This window comes from Ranitomeya imitator, chromosome 1 (assembly GCF_032444005.1).
Source record: "Ranitomeya imitator isolate aRanImi1 chromosome 1, aRanImi1.pri, whole genome shotgun sequence".
Lineage (NCBI taxonomy): Eukaryota > Metazoa > Chordata > Amphibia > Anura > Dendrobatidae > Ranitomeya > Ranitomeya imitator.
The window spans coordinates 832996312-833014324 of NC_091282.1; positions in this window are offsets into that span (position 1 = coordinate 832996312).

Sequence of the window (18013 nt, forward strand, 5' to 3'; positions counted from 1 at the left end):
GGGGCTCCACGCAAAATCCCACCTCGTGGGGTCAGAATGATCACAAGAACGGTGAGCAAAAATCCCAGAACCACGCGGGGGGACCTAGTGAATGAACTGCAGAGAGCTGGGACCAATGTAACAAGGCCTACCATAAGTAACACACTACGCCACCATGGACTCAGATCCTGCAGTGCCAGACGTGTCCCACTGCTTAAGCCAGTACATGTCCGGGCCCGTCTGAGGTTTGCTAGAGAGCATTTGGATGATCCAGAGGAGTTTTGGGAGAATGTCCTATGGTCTGATGAAACCAAACTGGAACTGTTTGGTAGAAACACAACTTGTCGTGTTTGAAGGAAAAAGAATACTGAGTTGCATCCATCAAACACCCTACTTACTGTAAAGCATGGTGGTGGAAACATCATGCTTTGGGGCTGTTTCTCTGCAAAGGGGCCAGGACGACTGATCCGGGTACATGAAAGAATGAATGGGGCCATGTATCGTGAGATTTTGAGTGCAAACCTCCTTCCATCAGCAAGGGCATTGAAGATGAAACGTGGCTGGGTCTTTCAACATGACAATGATCCAAAGCACACCGCCAGGGCAACGAAGGAGTGGCTTCGTAAGAAGCATTTCAAGGTCCTGGAGTGGCCTAGCCAGTCTCCAGATCTCAACCCTATAGAAAACCTTTGGAGGGAGTTGAAAGTCCGTGTTGCCAAGCGAAAAGCCAAAAACATCACTGCTCTAGAGGAGATCTGCATGGAGGAATGGGCCAACATACCAACAACAGTGTGTGGCAACCTTGTGAAGACTTACAGAAAACGTTTGACCTCTGTCATTGCCAACAAAGGATATATTACAAAGTATTGAGATGAAATTTTGTTTCTGACCAAATACTTATTTTCCACCATAATATGCAAATAAAATGTTAAAAAAACAGACAATGTGATTTTCTGGATTTTTTTTTCTCAGTTTGTCTCCCATAGTTGAGGTCTACCTATGATGTAAATTACAGACGCCTCTCATTTTTTTAAGTGGTGGAACTTGCACTATTGCTGACTGACTAAATACTTTTTTGCCCCACTGTATATACCTATTCTATGTGTACACATTTATTCTACCTATTGGACTGTAAGCTGTCAGTGTGATTTTACTGTACACCGCACTGAATTACCGGCTTTTCTCTCTAACAGCGCTGCGTATTTCTCGCAAGTCACACTGCTTGTCCGTGTGAAATCCGTATTTTTCACGCTTCCATAGACTTTCATTGGCGTATTTCTTGCGCAGTACGGTGACAAACGCAGCATGCTGCGATTTTGTACGGCCGTAGAAAGCCGTATAATACTGATCAGTAAAATACGGCAGATAGGAGCAGGGGCATAGAGAATAATTGTGCCGTATTTTTTGCGAGTTTTACGGACGTAGTTTCTGCGCTCTTACGTCCGTAAAACTCGCAAGTGTGAAGCCGGCCTAACCCTAAAGGGATCCTAACTGTTATGGCTGGCAATCAGGCAACACAGCGTGCAGTAATCAGCGCACATACAGAGATCTGGCAATAACCAAAAACAATAGGACGAGCTCTGAGACGTGGAATCTCTGTAGACTGCAGTACCTGATCTATCCTCACACAACTAATAGCAGCAGTGGATTGCGCCTATCAACTACCTATGCAACTCGGCACTGCCTGAGGAGCTGACTAGCCTGAAGATAGAAATACAAGCCTGACTTACCTCAGAGAAATACCCCAAAGGAATAGGCAGCCCCCCACATATAATGACTGTTAGCAAGATGAAAAGACAAACGTAGGAATGAAATAGATTCAGCAAAGTGAGGCCCGATATTCTAGACAGAGCGAGGATAGCAAAGAGAACTATGCAGTCTACAAAAAACCCTAAAACGAAAACCACGCAAAGGGGCAAAAAAGACCCACCGTGCCGAACTAACAGCACGGCGGTGCACCCCTTTGCTTCTCAGAGCTTCCAGCAAAAGTTAATAGCAAGCTGGACAGAAAAAACAGTAAACAAACTAGAAGCACTTATCTAGCAGAGCAGCAGGCCCAAGGAAAGATGCAGTAGCTCAGATCCAACACTGGAACATTGACAAGGAGCAAGGAAGACAGACTCAGGTGGAGCTAAATAGCAAGGCAGCCAACGAGCTCACCAAAACACCTGAGGGAGGAAGCCCAGAGACTGCAATACCACTTGTGACCACAGAAGTGAACTCAGCCACAGAATTCACAACAGTACCCCCCCCTTGAGGAGGGGTCACCGAACCCTCACCAGAACCCCCAGGCCGACCAGGATGAGCCACATGAAAGGCACGAACAAGATCTGGGGCATGGACATCAGAGGCAAAAACCCAGGAATTATCTTCCTGAGCATAACTCTTCCATTTGACCAGATACTGGAGTTTCCGTCTAGAGACACGAGAATCCAAAATCTTCTCCACAATATACTCCAATTCCCCCTCCACCAAAACAGGGGCAGGAGGCTCCACAGATGGAACCATAGGTGCCACGTATCTCCTCAACAACGACCTATGGAATACATTATGTATGGAAAAGGAGTCTGGGAGGGTCAGACGAAAAGACACCGGATTGAGAATCTCAGAAATCCTATACGGACCAATAAAACGAGGTTTAAATTTAGGAGAGGAAACCTTCATAGGAATATGACGAGAAGATAACCAAACCAGATCCCCAACACGAAGTCGGGGTCCCACACGGCGTCTGCGATTAGCGAAAAGCTGAGCCTTCTCCTGGGACAAGGTCAAATTGTCCACTACCTGAGTCCAGATCTGCTGCAACCTGTCCACCACATAATCCACACCAGGACAGTCCGAAGACTCAACCTGTCCTGAAGAGAAACGAGGATGGAACCCAGAATTGCAGAAAAATGGAGAGACCAAGGTAGCCGAGCTGGCCCGATTATTAAGGGCGAACTCAGCCAACGGCAAAAATGACACCCAATCATCCTGGTCAGCGGAAACAAAACATCTCAGATATGTTTCCAAGGTCTGATTGGTTCGTTCGGTCTGGCCATTAGTCTGAGGATGGAAGGCCGAGGAAAAAGATAGGTCAATGCCCATCCTACCACAAAAGGCTCGCCAGAACCTCGAGACAAACTGGGAACCTCTGTCAGAAACAATATTCTCAGGAATGCCATGTAAACGAACCACATGCTGGAAGAACAAAGGCACCAAATCAGAGGAGGAAGGCAATTTAACCAAGGGCACCAGATGGACCATTTTAGAAAAGCGATCACAGACCACCCAAATGACCGACATTTTTTGAGAAACGGGAAGGTCAGAAATGAAATCCATCGAAATATGTGTCCAAGGCCTCTTCGGGACCGGCAAGGGCAAAAGCAACCCACTGGCACGTGAACAGCAGGGCTTAGCCCTAGCACAAATTCCACAGGACTGCACAAAAGCACGCACATCCCGTGACAGAGATGGCCACCAGAAGGATCTAGCAACCAACTCCCTGGTACCAAAGATTCCTGGATGACCGGCCAGCACCGAACAATGAAGTTCAGAGATAACTTTACTAGTCCACCTATCAGGGACGAACAGTTTCTCGGCCGGACAACGATCAGGTTTATTAGCCTGAAATTTCTGCAACACTCTCCGCAAATCAGGGGAGATGGCAGACACAATGACTCCTTCCTTGAGGATACTCGCCGGCTCAGATAACCCCGGAGAGTCGGGCACAAAACTCCTAGACAGAGCATCCGCCTTCACATTTTTAGAGCCCGGAAGGTATGAAATCACAAAATCAAAACGAGCAAAAAATAACGACCAACGGGCCTGTCTAGGATTCAAGCGCTTGGCAGACTCAAGATAAGTAAGGTTCTTATGATCAGTCAAAACCACCACGCGATGCTTAGCACCCTCAAGCCAATGACGCCACTCCTCGAATGCCCACTTCATGGCCAGCAACTCTCGGTTGCCCACATCATAATTACGCTCAGCAGCAGAAAATTTCCTGGAAAAGAAAGCACATGGTTTGAACACTGAGCAACCAGAACCTCTCTGTGACAAAACCGCCCCTGCACCAATCTCAGAAGCATCAACCTCGACCTGGAACGGAAGAGAAACATCAGGTTGACACAACACAGGGGCACAGCAAAAACGACGCTTCAACTCCTGAAAAGCTTCCACGGCAGCAGAAGACCAATTAACCAAATCAGCACCCTTCTTGGTCAAATCGGTCAATGGTCTGGCAATGCTAGAAAAATTACAGATGAAGCGACGATAAAAATTAGCAAAGCCCAGGAATTTCTGCAGACTTTTTAGAGATGTCGGCTGAGTCCAATCCTGGATGGCCTGAACCTTAACCGGATCCATCTCGATAGTAGAAGGGGAAAAGATGAACCCCAAAAATGAAACTTTCTGCACACCGAAGAGACACTTTGATCCCTTCACGAACAAGGAATTAGCACGCAGTACCTGGAAAACCATTCTGACTTGCTTCACATGAGACTCCCAATCATCTGAGAAGATCAAAATGTCATCCAAGTAAACAATCAAGAATTTATCCAGATACTCACGGAAAATGTCATGCATAAAAGACTGAAAAACAGATGGAGCATTGGCAAGTCCGAACGGCATCACCAGATACTCAAAATGACCCTCGGGCGTATTAAATGCCGTTTTCCATTCATCTCCCTGCCTGATTCTCACCAGATTATACGCACCACGAAGATCAATCTTAGTAAACCAACTAGCCCCCTTAATCCGAGCAAACAAGTCAGAAATCAATGGCAAGGGATACTGAAACTTAACAGTGATCTTATTAAGAAGGCGGTAATCAATACACGGTCTTAGCGAACCATCCTTCTTGGCTACAAAAAAGAACCCTGCTCCCAATGGTGACGACGATGGGCGAATATGTCCCTTCTCCAGGGACTCCTTCACATAACTGCGCATAGCGGTGTGTTCAGGTACGGACAAATTAAATAAACGACCCTTAGGGAATTTACTACCAGGAATCAAATCGATAGCACAATCACAATTCCTATGCGGAGGTAGGGCATCAGACTTGGACTCTTCAAATACATCCTGAAAGTCCGACAAGAACTCTGGGATGTCAGAAGGAATGGATGACGAAATAGACAAAAATGGAACATCACCATGTACTCCCTGACAACCCCAGCTGGTTACCGACATAGAGTTCCAATCCAATACTGGATTATGGGTTTGTAGCCATGGCAACCCCAACACGACCACATCATGCAAATTATGCAGTACCAAAAAGCGAATAACTTCCTGATGTGCAGGAGCCATGCACATGGTCAGCTGGGCCCAGTACTGAGGCTTATTCTTGGCCAAAGGTGTAGCATCAATTCCTCTCAACGGAATAGGACACCGCAAAGGCTCCAAGAAAAATCCACAACGTTTAGCATAATCCAAATCCATCAGATTCAGGGCAGCGCCTGAATCCACAAACGCCATGACAGAATATGATGACAAAGAGCACATTAAGGTAATGGACAAAAGGAATTTGGACTGTACAGTACCAATAACGGCAGAGCTATCGAACCGCCTAGTGCGTTTAGGACAATTAGAAATAGCATGAGTAGAATCACCACAATAGAAACACAGTCTGTTCAGATGTCTGTGTTCGTGCCGTTCTACTTTAGTCATAGTCCTGTCGCACTGCATAGGCTCAGGCTTACTCTCAGACAATACCGCCAGATGGTGCACAGATTTACGCTCGCGCAAGCGACGACCGATCTGAATGGCCAAGGACATAGACTCATTCAAACCAGCAGGCATAGGAAATCCCACCATTACATCCTTAAGAGCTTCAGAGAGACCCTTTCTGAACAAAGCCGCTAGTGCAGATTCATTCCACAGAGTGAGTACTGACCATTTCCTAAATTTCTGACAATATACTTCTACATCATCCTGACCCTGGCATAAAGCCAGCAGATTTTTCTCAGCTTGATCCACTGAATTAGGCTCATCGTAAAGCAATCCCAGCGCCTGGAAAAATGCATCAACATTACTCAATGCAGAATCTCCTGGTGCAAGAGAAAACGCCCAGTCCTGTGGGTCGCCGCGCAAAAAAGAAATAATAATCAAAACCTGTTGAATAGGATTACCAGAAGAATGAGGTTTCAAGGCCAAAAATAGCTTACAATTATTTCTGAAGCTCAGGAACTTAGTTCTGTCACCAAAAAACAAATCAGGAATCGGAATTCTTGGTTCTAGCATCGATTTCTGATCAATAGTATCTTGAATCTTTTGTACATTTACAACGAGATTATCCATTGAGGAGCACAGAGCCTGAATATCCATGTCCACAGCTGTGTCCTGAAGCACTCTAATGTCTAGGGGAAAAAAAAGACTGAAGACAGAGCTAAGAAAAAAAAATGATGTCAGGATTTCTTTTTTCCCTCTATTGGAAATCATTGGAGGGCTCCTTGTACTGTTATGGCTGGCAATCAGGCAACACAGCGTGCAGTAATCAGCGCACATACAGAGATCTGGCAATAACCAAAAACAATAGGACGAGCTCTGAGACGTGGAATCTCTGTAGACTGCAGTACCTGATCTATCCTCACACAACTAATAGCAGCAGTGGATTGCGCCTATCAACTACCCATGCAACTCGGCACTGCCTGAGGAGCTGACTAGCCTGAAGATAGAAATACAAGCCTGACTTACCTCAGAGAAATACCCCAAAGGAATAGGCAGCCCCCCACATATAATGACTGTTAGCAAGATGAAAAGACAAACGTAGGAATGAAATAGATTCAGCAAAGTGAGGCCCGATATTCTAGACAGAGCGAGGATAGCAAAGAGAACTATGCAGTCTACAAAAAACCCTAAAACGAAAACCACGCAAAGGGGCAAAAAGACCCACCGTGCCGAACTAACAGCACGGCGGTGCACCCCTTTGCTTCTCAGAGCTTCCAGCAAAAGTTAATAGCAAGCTGGACAGAAAAAACAGTAAACAAACTAGAAGCACTTATCTAGCAGAGCAGCAGGCCCAAGGAAAGATGCGGTAGCTCAGATCCAACACTGGAACATTGACAAGGAGCAAGGAAGACAGACTCAGGTGGAGCTAAATAGCAAGGCAGCCAACGAGCTCACCAAAACACCTGAGGGAGGAAGCCCAGAGACTGCAATACCACTTGTGACCACAGAAGTGAACTCAGCCACAGAATTCACAACACCTAACCCTACCTTAGGGTTAGGATCCCTTTAGGGGTAAGGTTAGGGTTAGGATCCATTTATGGTTAGGGTTATGATCCCTAACCCTACCCCTAACCCTAACTATTTCTGTTTATAGTGGGTTATTTACTTTATTTTGATGATTGGCAGCTGTCACACATTTCTCAGCATGCGTTTAAAAAAAACGCAAACGCATGAAAAAACGCATGTAAAAGCGTCAAAATGCTGCGTTTTTTCACCACATGCAAAAACGCATGCGTCAAAAAAACGCAGCGTTTGCACGCGTTTACATGTGTTTTTTCACCATGCGTTTTTTTTTATAAAACGTATGCGTTTTGAAACGCAAGTGTGAAACCAGCCTAAGCTGTCCGATAAGCAGAGAGGATCTGAACATATTGGCCAGCCAAGTCTTCTGATGTTCCTTGACAAAATGATGAAGAAAACCAGAGGTGCGCACAATCAGCCTAATACACCTATTTCACCTCCCTCACGCTGAAATGCGTTCATCAGCCACACCAGACTATGGGTGCTCATTCAGAAGAAAAAAAATGTGCCAAACTGTGAAAAACATGAAGAAAAGAAGAGCACTCACCATCCGTACAAAAGGTCCGTTCTTTATTTATGGCTTCACAATAAAATAGCATACATGGCAGGGAGAAACAGTGGAGAAGGACGACGGCCGTTTCGCGCTCCTGCGCTTCTACGGGTCCGATGATAACAACAGGTGGGTAGACTACTTATGCATATCCGCTCAAGGAGTACTAACCCAGCTGTCTGCGTCACCACTCTTCGACACTCCTACTAGTAAGTAAAACTTTAAAATCAAACAACGTAGAACATATATAACTTAGAACAAAGACTAAGGCTGCCGTCACACTAGCAGTATTTGGTCAGTATTTTACATCAGTATTTGTAAGCCAAAACCAGGAGTGGAACAATTAGAGGAAAAGTATAATAGAAACATATGCACCACTTCTGTATTTATCACCCACTCCTGGTTTTGGCTTACAAATACTGATGTAAAATACTGACCAAATACTGCTAGTTTGACGGGAGCCTAAATCTGAGAGCACTATAAAGAAAAACACCAATTACCCAACGACATTGCAATAATTATCTATAGGAAAACAGACATATCGGTCCTTTCATTTAACCCTAGAGGGCCCGTGGCATTAACTCTTAAAAACTTAAAAGATATATTAGTACGTAATAGAGTTAAGTCTAGTCACAACAACTGGTTAACCACAGGGATTCCACAGGGCAATGTAAAGTGCGGACACTGTAGTTTTTGCACATATCATCTAACAGGAAAGGTAATTCACATTGGCCCGGTACGACAGACAGAGCAGGACTTTATATCCTGTAGAACCACATATGTGGTATATGTTTTATTCTGTCCCTGTGGTTTCTATTATATAGGGAAAACCATCCGTCCCTTATTCGTTAGATTTAGGGAACATTTTAGATCTATAAGTACTGGCAAAGGAGTCCCTAGGCTTATTAATCATATGCACACTCATCATGGAGGGGATGCGACATGCCTGCGGTTTGCGGGAATCGAGAAGGTAATGCTACCAGAGCAAGGGGGCGATCACAATAGGCTGCTGTTGAGGAGGGAGGAGAGGGGGATATTAAGAGTTAATGCCACGGGCCCTCTAGGGTTAAAAAAAAAGGACCGATATGTCTGTTTTCCTATAGATAATTATTGCAATGTCGTTGGGTAATTTGTGTTTTTCTTTATAGTGCTCTCAGATTTAGTCTTTGTTGTAAGTTATGTATGTTCTACGTTGTTTGATTTTAAAGTTTTACTAGTAGGAGTGTCAAAGAGTGGTGACGCAGACAGCTGGGTTAGTACTCCTTGAGCGGATATGCATAAGTAGTCTACCCATCTGTTGTTATCATCGGACCCGTAGAAGCGCAGGAGCGCGAAACGGCCGTCGTCCTTCTCCACTGTTTCTCCCTGCCATGTCCTGCTATTTTATTGTGAAGCCATAAATAAAGAACGGACCTTTTGTACGGATGGTGAGTGCTCTTCTTTTCTTCATGTTTTTCTGATGTTCCTTAACAAGTTCTTTTTGTGATTGTACCTACATGCCCTTACTCTACTCCATCAATCAGCATGGGGTAAAGCCTCATTCACATATCCAGTTTTTGTTTGCTTTTTTTTGCTAGTTTGCAAAAAAAAAAAAAATAAATTCATCAGTGTGCCGGATGCAATTGTCAGCAATTGGGCAGTATTTTTCTCCCAGTATCAGTCAGTGAAAAACGGACAGCACACAGATGCAGCACAGATGGCATGTGTACTCGGTTTTCAAATGAAAGACTCTGGATCCGATTCATTACAGCTTTTAAAGGGAGCCTGTCACCAGAAAAACCGCATCTGCAGATATGGGGTTAATCTGCAGGTTAATAGTGTTAAAATGCTCCCCGGCTTCTACACTGCGGCGGGGAGAAATGAAGTTTATTCTCCCCAGCAGCCGGCGATTTTTTCAGTCACCGCTCTGAGAATACAGGGCGGCAGCTGTAACGGCGCCCCAACCCTGACTGACAGCTGAGCCCCAATGCAGAGGGAGTGTCAGTCGGGCCGGTGGTGGGCAACCTCAGGCCATCGGGCCATTTACAGCCCACAATGACCTTTTCTCCCACTCCAGGGCTGATTTCTGGAGACTACAGTGCTTTGTCCGGCAGCTTTGTTTTGATGGCTACCCCCCTATTAATTTCTTTGTTCTCTGTGAGTTCTCACATGCACTGAGGTGCTTGAAATGAAAGCTAACGTCCTGACACCAGTGCCAGCATGGCTTCGCTGTGTTTTCTCATGCTCAGTTTTTGAAGCAAAAGCTGAGTAGAAACTCCCACGTTTTTTTTAAGCGTTTTTTCAGAGGGTTTGGAGAATTTACGTTCAGTTTCTGGTCAAAATTTTTTCCCTTTCTTTTGAAATCAGGCAGGTTTTTGGCGATTCATCTATCCTCCAAGAGATGTAAAGGATGGACAGAGGATCTTGGGCAGTGATGAAGGAGGTTCATCAACTACAGTGGCTGGGTGGCATACAGAAAGACATTGGAATGAGTGGGAGGTATTGGACAGAAAGAAAAATTAAACGACAGTATAAGGTTATGTTCACATATAACTTTTTCATTCATTTTATTTTCTGCATGAAAACTTCAATATATGACCTGAAAATTGCGTAGTGTTTTTGTTTTGTTTTTTTTGCTGCTAACTCATTTTGATCTCACTTGGAAAAACTTTTTTTTAAAAGCTCTGAAAGAATTGACATGCAACGTTTTTAAAAAATGCACCACAGGTAAAAAAAAATCAAAACGGGAAAAAATAACACACCATATGATTTGAGATTTTTAGAATTCTCATTCATTTTGCTGTTACTGTAAAATGTTGATTTTTGTTTTCCTCCATTAGATGCACCGACTCTGGCTCTTAGCCTCACTCTTCCCACTTGCTCTGCTGCGTTAGCATGTGGGGTAATAGTTTTAGGGTTTGATGTCAGCAGTTTTATGACTGCTGACATCAAGCTCAGGGGTTAGTAATGGAGTGGTGTCTATCAGACATCTCCATTACTAACCCTGTAGTCAAAATTTAAGACACACAGAAAAGCCATTTAATTGAAAAAAAAAAACCCACTCTCCAACAATTTCCCTCTTTTATCCATTTATTAATCTAAAAATAAAAAATAAATAAAATCAAAGTAATCCTTACCTGTCCGCCTTTAATCCATAATGATGAGGCGCCATGACAATCCCCAACTCTGCTCTATCCGGATGGTTTGGTGAGCGGTGACATCTGTATTGTAACCGTTGTGACCGCTCAGCACGCCAGCCGGAACACTATGAGCTTAGTGTGAGAATGCGTCTACAGTGACGAGCGGTGACGTCATTAAAGGGAACCTGTCACCAGGTTTGGCCAATATACGATGCGGCCACTGCCTTTCAGAGCTTATCTACAGCATTCTATAGTGCTGTATATAAGCCCCCAATCCGACCTGAAAGATAAGAAAAACAAGTTTTATTATACTCATCTGCAGGGCGGTCCAGCCTTATGGGTGTCGCAGATCCGCCGCCTCCTATTTTTTTTTTTTTTATCAGATACATTTTTATTACCAGAATTCAAATTAAGCAGACTAATTCAATTTGTCAATATTTGGCGCCGTTTGAATTTGTCCTGAGTATGCTGATACCCCATATGTGGGGGGAACCACTGTTTGGGCGCACGGCAGAGCTCGGAAGGGAAGGAGCACCATTTTAGTTTTTCAACGCAGAATTGGCTGGAACTGAGATCGAATGCCATGTTGCGTTTGGAGAGCCCCTGATGTGCTTTAACAGTGGAAACCCCCCCAATTCTAACTCCAACCCACCCCTAAGCCTAATCCCAACCATAACCCTAACCACACCCCTAACCCTAATCCCAACCTTAACTATAACCCTGACCACACCCCTAACCCCAACACACCCCTAACCCTAATCTCAACCCTAACCATAACCTTAACCACACCCCTAACCCTGACACACCCCTAACCCTAATCTCAACCCTAACCCCAACCGTAAACATAATCCCAACCCTAACTTTATTCCCAACTCTAACCCTAACGGGAAAATGGAAATAAATAATTTTTTTAAATTTTATTATTTTTCCCTAACTAAGGGGGTGATAAAGGGGGGTTTGATTTACTATTTATAGCGGATTTTTGTTTGGCAGCTCACACGCTAAGAGACGCTTTTTATTGCAAAAAATAGTATTTGCATCACCACATTTTGAGAGCTATAATTTATCCATATTTTGGCCCACAGAGTCATGTGAGGTCTTGTTTTTTGCTGGACGAGTTGACGTTTTTATTGGTACCATTTTCGGGCACATGACATTTTTTGATCGCTTTTTATTTCGATTTTTAAGAGGCAGAATGAACAAAAACCAGCAATTCCTGAATTTCTTTTATGGGGAGCGTTTATACCGTTCCGCATGTGGTAAAATTGATAAAGCAGTTTTATTCTTTGGGTTAGTATGATTACAGTGATACCTTATTTATATAATTGTTTTATGTTTTGGCGCTTTTACACAATAAAAACTATTTTATATAAAAAAAATAATTGTTTTTGCATCGCTTTAATCTGAGAGCTATAACTTTATTTTTCTGCTGATGACGCTGTATGGCAGCTTTTTTTTTTGCGGGACAAGATGACATTTTCAGCGGTAGCATGTTTATTTATCCGTCTTTTTGATCACATTTTATTGCACTTTTTGTTCGGCAGTATGATGATAAAGCAGTTTTTTGTCTTTTTCTTTTGCGGTGTTCACTGAAGGGGTTAACTAGTGGGATGGTTTTGTAGAGCGGGTCGTTACGGACGCGGCGATACCAAATATGTGTACTTTTATTGTTTTTTTGTTTTTATTTTATTAACATGAATAAATGGATTTATTGGAAAATATTTATTTATTATTTTCTTTATTTGGGGATTTTTTTTTTTTTTTTTACTTTCTAACATTGTCCCAGAGTAGGACATCACTATATTATATCAGATCGCTGATCTGACACTTTGCATAGCACTGTGTCAGATCAGCGATCTGACAGGCAGTGCAGGAGGCTTTCCGGCACCTGTTCTCAGCAGGCGTCGGGAAGCCACGTCACTTCAGGACCCGGAAGGAGCCCCGTGGCCATTTTGGATCTGGGGACTCCTTGGAGAACACCGGAACAATGCGATTGCATTGCGTTGTTCCGATGGGAGAGCGCAGGGAGCCCCCGTCCCTGCGCAATGCCCCTCTATGTCGCTGTCACTACTGACAGGGTAATCGGAGGGGTTAAATGCCCACAATCGGTGCTAGTACAGCTGACACCCACACGCGATCGCCGTGGTGCTGACCGTGAGACCGCGCGATCGTGCCGCCGTACTAGTACTGCGGTTTGCGGGAACTCAGTTCCCGCAGAGCAGTACTAGTACGGTGCATGTCGGGAAGGGGTTAAGGTTACCTCCGGTCACAGGCAGTGGTTCCCACTGTAATCTCTGTGTGAGACAGCCTATGAACTGCGGTAACCTTTTTGACTTTACAGTGTGTGTTTATTAATTTTGACTTCGGGGTCAGCCTATTAATATCAGCCCACAGCTGTCTGCTTAGCCTTTGCTGGTTATTAAAAATTGTGAGCATTTATTAATAGGCTGGGAACCTTAATTGCTATTGGCCCCTTCCATGAATATTAACAGCAGCTGCTCAGCTGGTTAGGAAAATGAAGGGGGATCCCACAACAATGATGAGAGCTGGATTCAGCACCCGACGCCTGGGAACAGTGCTAACTGTATTGATTTTCCCAGGTGCCGCTACATGTTACACGGAAACGGCACACGAATGAGACACATGAACATTGATAGCACTGGTACTCTTTTTTTCTAGTACTGGGATGTGTGAAGGAGGCCTTAAGGCTACGTCCCCACTATGAGGTTTTCTGCAGCATTTTTGCACCTTTTAGCTAAATATTGCCACATTCACACAAGCAGTATTTGGTCAGTATTTTACAGCCAAACCAGTAGAGGGTGATAAGTACAGAAGCGGTGACGTGTTTTTATTATACTTTTCCTTTGATTTTTCCTCTCGTGATTTTGGTTAACAAATGCTAATGTAAAATACTGACCAAATACTGAACATGTGCACTTGGCTTTAGGTTCCTTGCGTTTTTTTCTTTCCATTTTTTAGTATGTTTTATTAAATTCGGTTTTATCATGTTCTTTTGGTCGTGGTTTTTGTCTCCTTTTGGGATATTTTCCTCTTACAATGGCTTTACTAAAACGTTATTGATAGTCATCTCATCTGTGAATTTCATTCGTACGTTTACATTGCAGAAACAATAAAGGCATATGTGTTTTTCTTCATCTCCTTCAAGTCTGTGATAAATCCCTAAATAAAATAGCAAGAGAAATTGACATGTTGCAGATTTGATCATGAACCACCTAGGTCAGCTTACATTGCATTGAAAAAAGCAGAGTGGGCATGAGGTTTCTGTAAATCCCATCAACTTTGCTGAAAATGTAAGGCTGGTTTCACATTGGCCTTTTTTGGGGTGCGTTTTTGCGGTAAAAAACGCAAAAAAACGCATGGTGAAAAAACGCATGTAAACGCGTGTAAACGCTGCGTTTTTTTGACGCATGCGTTTTTGCATGTGGTAAAAAAAACGCGGCGTTTTGACGCGTTTACATGCGTTTTTACATGCGTTTGCGTTTTTTAAATGCATGCTGAGAAATGTGTGACAGCTGCCAATCATCAAAAAAAAGTAAAAAACCCACTATAAACAGAAACAGGGTTAGGGGTAGGGATCATAACCCTAACCCTAACCCTAAAGGGATCCTACCCCTAACCCTACCCCTAACCCTAAGGGATCCTAACCCTACCCCTAACCCTAACCCTAAGGGATCCTAACCCTACCCCTAACCCTAACCCTACCCCTAACCCTAACCATAAAGGGATTAGGGGTAGGGTTAGGGGTAGGTTTAGGGTTAGGGGTAAGGTTAGGGGTAGGGTTAGGTTCCCTTTATCACCTTTATGTTGGGGGGTGGCATATCAGTGTGTTTTCTGGGTTTTTAATAAAAAAACGCATGCGTTTTTTACCGCAAAAAACGCATGCACCAAAAAACGCATGCGTCCCCATTGACTCCAATGTATTTTTTGACCCCAAAAAAAACGCATGAAAACGCATGCGTTTTTTTTGGTCCAAAAAACGCTTCTAAAAATACTACAAGTAGCATTTCAGAAAATGAACGCATGCAGTAAAAAAACGCATGCGTCAAAAAACGCGACCAAACGCGTACACAAAAAAACGCATGCGTTTTCAATGTTAAAGATAGGGAAAAAAAACGCATGCGTTTTTTTGAAAAAAAACGCAGACAAAAACGCAAGTGTGAAACCACCCTAAGATGCTGCATTTTTTGCTCATCTAAAAGACAGTGTTTAAATATCCAAATACTTATCATAGGAGCTTAGCCTAAGTCTGTTTTCCAGGTCACCACCTGACAGCACACTGGAGGACGTCCTTCTTATCCTTGATGGGACAGGAAACACGAGAGGTTAAAAGGACCCTCCCCCTACCACCCTTCAGTGTTTTTCCTGTCCCATCATGGATAGGAATAGACGAGAGAATCTACCGTTCTGTGCGGGGGGATGTGGATTGGGGGGGCTCTGCCTCACCCTTCCCTCCATGAGACACCCGCTGGCTGACACCCGCCCGAGGGTCCCTCGGCCTACCAGTGTAGCGCTGCTTCTGGTATGGGGATCGCTTCTCCCTGGCGGGGGCTCTCGATCTCTCCATCGCGTCCCCTGGTGCGAGCGATCCCAGCGGCGGCCTCTGCAGATGTCGGCGTATCCATGCGGCCGCTGGGGGAACCAGATCCTCGCCGCACCTTCCTCTCTTTCCGGGTGCGCGTCACTTCCGGTTTGCGGCTGAGGGGGACGGACGGTGTCTCTGCAACAGGAAGTGCAGAGGGAGAGCACTGGAGCGCTGATTTGAACAGAGGAATGGAAAAAAAAGGTATGGTGCAGGGGCAGTAGCGATCTCTAGAGCATCATGGAGGACGCAGCTAGAGCAGAGGGGCAGGAGTCGGCAGCGCTAGTAAGTAGGGAAGCCCTGGATTTAAAAAAAAAAAGGGGGACGCTAGTATTTGCTATATATATATATATATATATATATATATATATATATATATATATATTTTTTTTTTTTTATAGGCAGCCTCCTTGTCCGAGAAATCGGTAAAGAAGCCCGGTAGGAATTAGGAATAAGAAGTGTCCTATCTGTGCAGTTAAATTAAAGGATTCCTGGCAGAAACCCCTATGTGAAGCATGCACCTGCAAAATCATAGGAGAGGAACAGGCGTGTCTTATGACAAATATGAGAGCCATGATAAGGGAGGAAGTTCAGGCTTCAGTTTCAAGTCTGGTACTCCCTCAAGTCTCACCTTCACCTTCTGAGAGGCCAAGGAAAAGGCCGAGGGTCGATTACTCTTCTGAAGACTCATCATCCTTTGGGTCGGAGGTAGAGGAGGAAGATGAGAGTAGAGATCCTCCGGAGAAAGGGAGAAGATATTTGTTCTCCACCGCAGACACAGGAGAACTGTTGGAGGCAGTGCGGCATACCATGCAGATCGAGGAGCCTCAGCCGTCTTATTCTGTTCAGGATGAGATGTTCAGACCTCTAAAGTCTTCCCTGTAAACTCCCATATCAGATCCATGATTCTGGAGGAATGGGAGGAAGCCGAGAAAAGACTGACTATCCCTAAGGACTTCAGACTTCGCTTGCCATTTGATCCAGACGAAGTCAAAGAGTGGGTCAATATACCGAAGATAGACATACCTTTGGCTAAAGTATCCAAAAGGACTGCAATTCCTTTTGAAGACTCTTCCAATCTAAAAGAGCCCATGGACAGGAAGGCAGACGGCCTTTTAAAAAGGGCTTGGGAAAGTTCTTTGGCGATTATTGGGGCTAATATTGCAGCGACATCAGTGGCTCGCTCCATGGACCTTTGGTTAGATGGTCTTCGAGATCAACTGATAGCCAAAACTCCCAGGGAAACTATCCTGAAATCCCTACCTTTGCTAAAGTTAGCAACCACCTTTTTGGCAGACGCGTCTGCAGAGTCTGTTAGGTTTGCGGCTAGGGGTCAATCCCTATCTAATGCAGCCCGAAGAGCTATTTGGCTCAAAAGCTGGTCAGGTGACATGCATTCTAAAAACAAATTGTGTTCTATACCCTTTTCCGGGGGCAGGGTCTTCGGACCGGTCCTCGCCGATATTTTAGAAAAAGCCGCAGAAAGGGTTTCCGGAAGAAAAACCTAAAAAATTCCAGCCCTTTCGGAGACCCCGCTATAATCAAAAACCCGATTACAGGGGTAATGGAAAACAGGGTAGATGGAGCTACCAGAAAGGAGGGGATAACAGGCCTAAAAACAAAGAAGCGAGCTACTCGGGATCAGGGTCTAGCTACCGCAGGAAATGACGCCATCAGAGTAGGGGGTCGTCTGGCCGGATTCCTGGGAGGATGGAGGGAGATTACTACAAGTCCATGGGTCTTACAGATAGTATCCCAGGGGTACAAAATAGAATTTACATCCCTTCCTCCCGAAAGATTCCTGGTGTCCAGCTCCCATCTAAAATCATCATCCCCCATGTGGTCAGATATACAAGACCTCCTAAAAATGGCGGCTATTGTTCCGGTACCCCCTCGGGAAGAGTGCAGGGGTCACTACTCCAATCTCTTCTCGATAACAAAACCGTCGGGAGAATCAAGGACAATTATAAATTTGAAACATCTGAACAATTGGGTCCTTTACAAAAGGTTCAAAATGGAGTCGATTTGGTCTACCATCCCTCTGTTGGGAAGAGACATGGTAATGTGCACTCTAGATTTAAAGAGTGCATATTACCATGTACCCATTTACCCAAGTCATCAGAGGTTCCTGTGGTTCGCGGTAAACTTGGAAGGAAAGATCTACCATTTCCAATTCCGCTGTCTCCCCTTCGGCCTGGCTTCCGCTCCCAGGGTTTTTACAAAACTTATGGTGGAAGTGGTCGCTTACCTGAGGAATCAGGATATAATGGTGATTCCCTACTTAGACGACTTCTTAGTAGCGGCAGACTCAGAAGTCCAGCTCAGGATCAACTGTCAGTCCCTCATCTCAACACTAGAGAATCTGGGATGGATTATAAATTGGGAAAAATCAGATCTAATTCCAAAACCCAGAATAAAATTCTTGGGAGTCATGCTCGATTCGCAAGCAAGAATGTCCTTTCTTCCAGAAGACAGGCTAAAGGGCATAATAAAGAAAATCCGTCACTTTTCTCGAGGCCGAAATATGATAAGAAACGG